Below are 7,009 nucleotides of genomic sequence, written 5' to 3'. Positions count from 1 at the left end.
TGAAAAAGTTTTGGCATTCTCACTGTGCCAATGGGAAAAATAAACTGGAGATCACAACCAGACGTGGAGGAGGGACCCTAATAAACACTCCAGATCATCAGTTGAGATCCCTGAAGAGCTAAATGTTAGAAATAAAGGCAAACCAGAGGCCAAAACCTTACGAAAACTGTGATGTGGCCTAGGTTAGCACAGTTCTTGATTTTATTAAAATAAAATGCCTATTTCACCTGTTCTCTAGAGGTTAGGGTGAGCTCAGTTTGGAGGAAGATATTTTCTGGAGCTTCTATTATTCTTCATTTGTATTTCATGTATCATTCATATATAATGTTAATCTCTTAATAAAAAATTGCCGTGTGTACCAAAAAACAGGATTTAGGGGACAAATTGTAAAAATAGGCTCATAGATGTGTCCCAGGTAGTGGAATTATCAAGCACAGATTTTATCATAACTGTGATTGAAAGAAAAATATATGACATGACAAGATGAAGAATTTCACCAGACGAAGAAATCTATTAGAAAAAAAAGAATCAAATGGAAATTCTAACACTAAAAATGTCTCAAAAAAATGAACAATCTATAATCTCTCTTAGAATTTGAGATCTGAATCAATCCTCTCTTGTATTTAATGGAAATCCCTTTTGTTCTATTTTAACCTATTTTCTATTTCTTTTTTCGGAGAGGTCATTCTTATCATTCTCTATGAAGAAGAATATAAATATTCTTCACTATATTTGAAGACAGTTACATTTCAGTGCAAAGCATATTAGACTTATGAAACTTCATTTTCTTATGAAAGAAAATTTAAAAATTCACATGATGTAATTGAACATATGGTTGAGAGGTATTTTTTTAAAAAATCGTCTTTAACATTGTTGAAGTAAATGCTAACATTTGGAAATTTTTGCTTCTCAAAAAGGGCCATCTTTCATTTGTGCAATTATATATTTTATTATTTTTTAAAGCCTAATTTTGAACATAAACATCGCTAAGTTGGTATAGTACCATATTTAGGAAACTTGCAAAGAAGTAAGAATTACAAATTCTAAATTTATTGAAAATCATACATAGATTCTTCTGGTGCCTGGTATATTTTTTCTGTGTAAAGACAAAAAATAAAAACCATGGCATAACACGGTAGTACCTGACTATTGATAACGTTGATATTTATATTCATCACAAAAGTATCTTTGACTACTTTTTTGTAATTCGTTTATTCAGACAACATTGACTGAATATCTACTATGGTACTGTCTTTGCTTTAGAGATATTTGAAATCTAGTGGTAGAAGCAGATATTTTTCATTTCAAAAAGGACAACAAAGGAGGTAAGTGTGAGTTTGAGCAGGACTACCTCGCCTTACTGAGGTTGAGTGTGAATCTTCACAGCGGAGGATGGTTGAAGGAGTCTAGAAGGTTAATGGAAGTCCACCAAGCAGAAAAGGGAGAGAACATGTACAAAGAGCAGAGCAATGGTGGTTTTATTTGTTTTAGCCTTTGTAAAGAATGCTAGACACAGTCACTCCTGCCTTCTAGGAAATAACAATTTAGGGGTCTTACAGAGTCCCTCGGGAATACATCCTCCCTCAGCTTTGCCTGTATTTGTTTTATAAAGATGGAGCTCAGATCCCCAGTCGTGGACCGACTGTGTGTGTACTCTCTAGCTCCTTTTTCCATGTCTGGTCCCAGAGTCTGTGCATAGACCTCATTATTCCCAGAGGCTCCTTCCCTATGCAGCTCGACTCAGGGATGAAGAAGCCTGGAGAGCAGACTCTTTCCTCCAACCTCAAGGTCCCCAGCGCTGAATCATACATACCTAGTAGTTAGGAAGATACCATGAAAAACTGCCAAAGGAAAAAAGAGTGAGGTGGTACAAACACAAGAACAGACGTTCTCAAACTTCAGTGTACATCAAAAACACCCAAATGGCTTATTAAAAGATTTTCAGGTCTCAGAGTTTCCAATATGGTAGGTCTGGAGTAAGGCTGAGGAGTTGTTTCCAGGGGCTGCTGATGCTGCTGGTCCGGGGAGCATGCTCAAACCACTGCCCTAGGCAAAGTCAATCTTCCTTATCTGTAAAAAGAAGGGGCTGAATTAAGCAACAAACAACAACAGTACGCTGATATTTCATCTAGGCTGATATTTAAAGATTTTGGTAATTCCTAAAAATTACATGATACTATTATGATTCAATTTGGTAAAGTAAGGTGTTACAGAATGGTAAGCCTTAATCAGTCTTGAGAGATGGGAAACAAAATGGCTAAACATTTAGAAGCTTTCAAATTAAAACCTTCTTAAAATAAAAGGAAATGATAATATAGATTACTTTGTGAAGAAAAAACCCAAATATACTTTTCCAGTTTAGTTTTCATTTGATCAGTATGTTCTTAATAAATAGAAATTTAGAAACAGAAACTCTAACAATGTGATTGGTAGCTATAATTGCTTTTAGATATCTAACCTCACTCAAGTTCATATTAAACAAATAATTATGCACTTATATATAGTATAGGATTGTGATTCTCAGTGCTGGCTGAATACTAGAAACACCTGAGAGAATCCAGATTAATGAATCTGTGGTCTGGGTATTGGCATTCTTTTTAAAACTTTCCAGGTATTTCTAATGTGTATCAAGGGTTGAGAATCACGGGTGTAGTCATTGAGCCAGGAGTAACCCCTATTTCGTGAGTTGAGATTTTACTAATTGTTTTCCAATGAAGCCCACATCCATTAATGTCTGTATGAGGGTTTTTCATTTTATGTGTCTTAATGAATCAAAATTCACCAACTTTGGTAAACAACAATTTGAAATAGTGCTGTGCTCCATGTATTGCCAGTTGGTACAGTAGTCATATTTTTATGTCTAATGAGTTTCATTATATATGCAGATTAGGAGCAAATTTTAAATATTGCAAGTCATGGCAATGGGAAAACCAAACAGCATGTTCCAGCAACATGACAAAAATGATGGAAGTTTTCAGAAACTTGCTGGCAGCAAATTCACTGCCAAAGCCGCAGATCATGTTAACGCCTTGTTGGCTGTCATCCTGTTAGTTAAATTGAAGGGAGCTTTTGATTAAGGGTACAGTCCAATCTAGATCAAAGTGGAAATGACTCTTGACACTTGGGTTCTTTGTAAGAAAGAGAAGTTTGATTAGTCACTCATAAACGTGACTGAGCACACTGAAGGACATAAATTACTCAGTGCAACAGCTCCCCATTTAGAATCATAGGAATTACAGGAGAAATTTTACCAGTTAATGGTTTGTGCCAGTTGCTAAATTCAAGATTTATTTTCCCAGATCCCCAGATTTAGGAAATACAAGTACAGAATGTCTAATTAAATGTAAAATTCATATAAAAACAATAAGTGATTTTTTAATATAATTAAATATTAAATATTACATAGGGTATGCTCATTCTAAAAAATTATTCATTTTTTATCTGAAATGCACATTTAATTCAACCTCCTGTATTTTATCTGGCAAGTTAAATCTTACTCCATCCTCCAAGGGGTTTTCAGCAGGACTAACAAGAAAAGAACTCTCTTGAAACTACTATCTTAGAACCATTAGATCTGACCCTCATTCACCACTCTATCCCCTTGTAAGTTATCATAACAGCAAAATACACTCCTCTGCTTTACTATTGTAAAGTTAGGAAAATGAAAGTACAGGAGAAATAGATGCACCCAATCCATCCGATGAACAGGGCTAAAAATCTCTTCTTAATTTTCCACTAAGTTTGTCCTGCAGATTTACCAAGATCTCCCAAAGCTTGACCTTCCCCTATTCTCTGAGTTTATAACCCTTTATGATTTCATCTTCTCTCTTTTCTTTCTCAGCCTGGATTCCATGATTCATCTTTTAAACCTAATTTTCAGCAACACTCTCAAGTTGTTGATTCTTATGGTCCATCTACACAGGGACGCTCCCTGGGGGAAAGAAGGAGTCATAATATTAGAAGGACCTGGGGAACTTTCTCTAACTAGACATGCCTGCTCTCCTTCCTGCCTCCGTGATAGAAAAGCCTGGTCCAGTGCTGATGGGTTTGAGAAAGTCATGCTGTTCCATTTAAGTCTTCATAGGGACAAAAACAATCTTCTATGTCTGGTTTGCCTTTTTGGAGGTGGTTGTTCCTAAGAAGATGGCAAAAGTGTCCCACTAGCAACTATGTAATTCTTTAGCTGTCCCTCCTTAGCTCTCATTACTTCCATTAAAAGGGAGTTATGTTGTATACTTGAAGCTCATATAATGTTATATGTCAATTATATCTCAATTTTAAAAAGAGGGGAGTTAGTTTTGCCTTCTATTATCTCACTGGTCACACTTGCCTGCATTCAGAGTACTTGCCACAAATCATGTGATGCTTCCAGACATCTTGGGGCTGGCTGCATGCATTCCATAAGCAGGGAGTTGCTGAGGCCTGTGCAGGTGGTCACTCCAGACCAAACAGTGACATGAAACAGGTGTAAAGTCCCTCTAGCGCCAGCTAACAGGTTCAAAATCATGGCCACAGAATAAAAAGTGGAGACTCTCCAGCTTCACAACCTCCCTCTAGACCAAACCCAAATTATCGTCGGTTCAGCTTTGGACACACATTTACAATGAAAAGTATATTGCAAATTGCTGCTTGTTTTTAATGTCAGGACTTTTTTTTCACTCCTTTGACAGTGGAAATTTTTTGTAAACATGCAAAAGGTAAAACAGTCCAAAAACTAAGTTAACCATCCAAACCATGTATTTTATTGGATACTTTATGTTATTTACTTGTGTTTATTGCATGTAACTGTTCCTGTCTTTGTGACATGTGAAATTCATTTACTCTTAGTTGAGCTAAAAGCAGTTTGAAGCTCAAAGGAATGACATTTGGCTGTGCTTGTCAGACAAGCTAGTTGATTATGTAAAAACCCTTAGTTTGAATGCAGAGTTTTCTCCTGGGAGGAGCAAAAGGAATGATTGAAATCACTGTCATCTTTCAATCATGGAGTTGGTCATTTGGACATAGACAAACTTACCAGGAATTCCTGAGCAGTAGTTTGCAAACGCCCAGAGTGGAGCAGTGCAGGCCTGCGGGCTGGGATGGGCTGGCTAATCCTTGGACATGTGAAAGGTTAGCAGAGAGGTTCAGTGAGCGCCCCCAGCAAGCTGGACTTTCTCTCTTTGGAAAGCGGGCTTCTGTCTTGTGGTATTGTTGACGCCATGCCAAAAACACCTCATTACTGTGGCGTGATTGAGGTCATGCCTCAAGTCACTTAATTTCAGTCCCTGGTTTCCATTGAAAAGTATAACACCTTCAGTAAGTTGTCTTGAGGAGGAAAAATCCTGTTTCAGCTCTCCTTTCCACAGAGCCCGACTGCCACGCCTGCACGCCAGGGTAATTGTTCGTCTGTCTGCAGCGGCTTACGGCAGCCCAGGTGGTAATAACGCTGACACTCGGAGGTCAGAACTTCCCCTCCAGGTGTGTGACAGAATCTCTGACAGAAACAGCAGCACCATACAAGAGGGATGGGTCCTCGCAAGTGGATCTGGCTGAGGGGCCTCCAGGCACTTCTTTCGCTGTACATGAAGTTGAACAGTGAGCTTCCTGGAAGAGACATGGAGGCAGTTATGTGAAATATGGGCTCTGTTGTTCCCAGAGCAGTTTGCAAAGCTGTAGAAATGAAAGAAAGTGCTGCTTTAGCTTAGTGGTCCTTGTCCCAAACAGGATACAAATGAGCCCTCCTAAATGGCCCACGAATATTTGTCATTGGTGCTGGGGGATGTGATGATGGCAGAGGGACACATGGGGCTGCTTGGACCACAAACACAGGCTAAGCCAGCAAGCTGCCCATGAGTGTATGTGTGTTTCAAAATGAGTCTCACCAGGAATGGATCTTTGAAAACTGATCTTGATCTTGGAAAAAAATTCTCTTACAGGAAGACACTTGAGTCTAATTTGATTAGTTGTTTGAGGCTGGTAAGGGCAACAATATTATGGGGAAAATTAATGGAAGGAAGTTTCATTTAAATACCTATTAACTAGAGAGTGGCTCCAAAAATCTCTAATCTACTAATTTTAGGGTATGAGTATAAAGTGGGACTACAAAATTCTTTATCTCTTTGAAAAGATTTCTCTCTTTCTCAGGTACACATACGCACCATTGTATATGGTAAATATATATATTTACTATTATCCATATAAACAGCATTGGAAACTAAGGGATAGAGAAAAAATTCTGTGTTGCTGATGCAAAGTAAGTCTTGTAAGAGTGATTTGACAAGAGTCAGATGTGTCAGTTTGCCACAAGAAACCAATAAAGACGTCAAACTATGTTATTTATAGTTTAGTACAGCATTCTTTAACATGTATTTATGTGATCTTCTGTCTTTTGGTGAAGTTTTACAATGTACAATCATGAATTTGTTTCCTAAAATCTATGGATGAGTGTATACACACACACAAGGCACTGTTTACAGTGGGGTCATGGATTATGTTGAGATCAGGTTCTAAAGTCAACAAGTAATGCAGAAATCATGAATTATAAACTTAGCCCTGGAAAGCTTTGAAGTCACTCACAAAAACAAGATGTACAATTTTTCTTTTATGGTAATACTTGTGCATACTGAAGTTTAAGTGTGCATAGAATGAGCTGGACTGAAGAAAGGACAAATCTAAAATCTTCACGCTGATGTTTGCATATTCAAACCATTCTACTTGACATGGATAGCAGGCATCAAAAACAGCTTTCACGTCCCTAGAGGGATGAAGGGTGGATGATTTGAAGGGGTTTCTGCTTTCTGGCAGAGTTCATTCCATTTTGTCTTAATAGTAGCCTTCTGTACCCCTAATAAATCTTTCTTTTAGTTTTTAAGGATGAGGATTAAAAAAGATAATGGCATCTCCACTCATGGGGGTTGGATTTCAAAGTCTTTGCAAAAGGTAAAGCAGTCTATGATACAATTCTACTTTATTTTGAGAAAATACACTTTTGGTTGAGTCGGTTTCACTTTGGAAGTCGTTTTCTTTACAC

Source organism: Equus quagga, chromosome 7 (genome assembly GCF_021613505.1).
Source record: "Equus quagga isolate Etosha38 chromosome 7, UCLA_HA_Equagga_1.0, whole genome shotgun sequence".
In the NCBI taxonomy this organism is placed as follows: Eukaryota; Metazoa; Chordata; class Mammalia; order Perissodactyla; family Equidae; genus Equus; species Equus quagga.
This window is presented reverse-complemented; position numbering follows the sequence as displayed.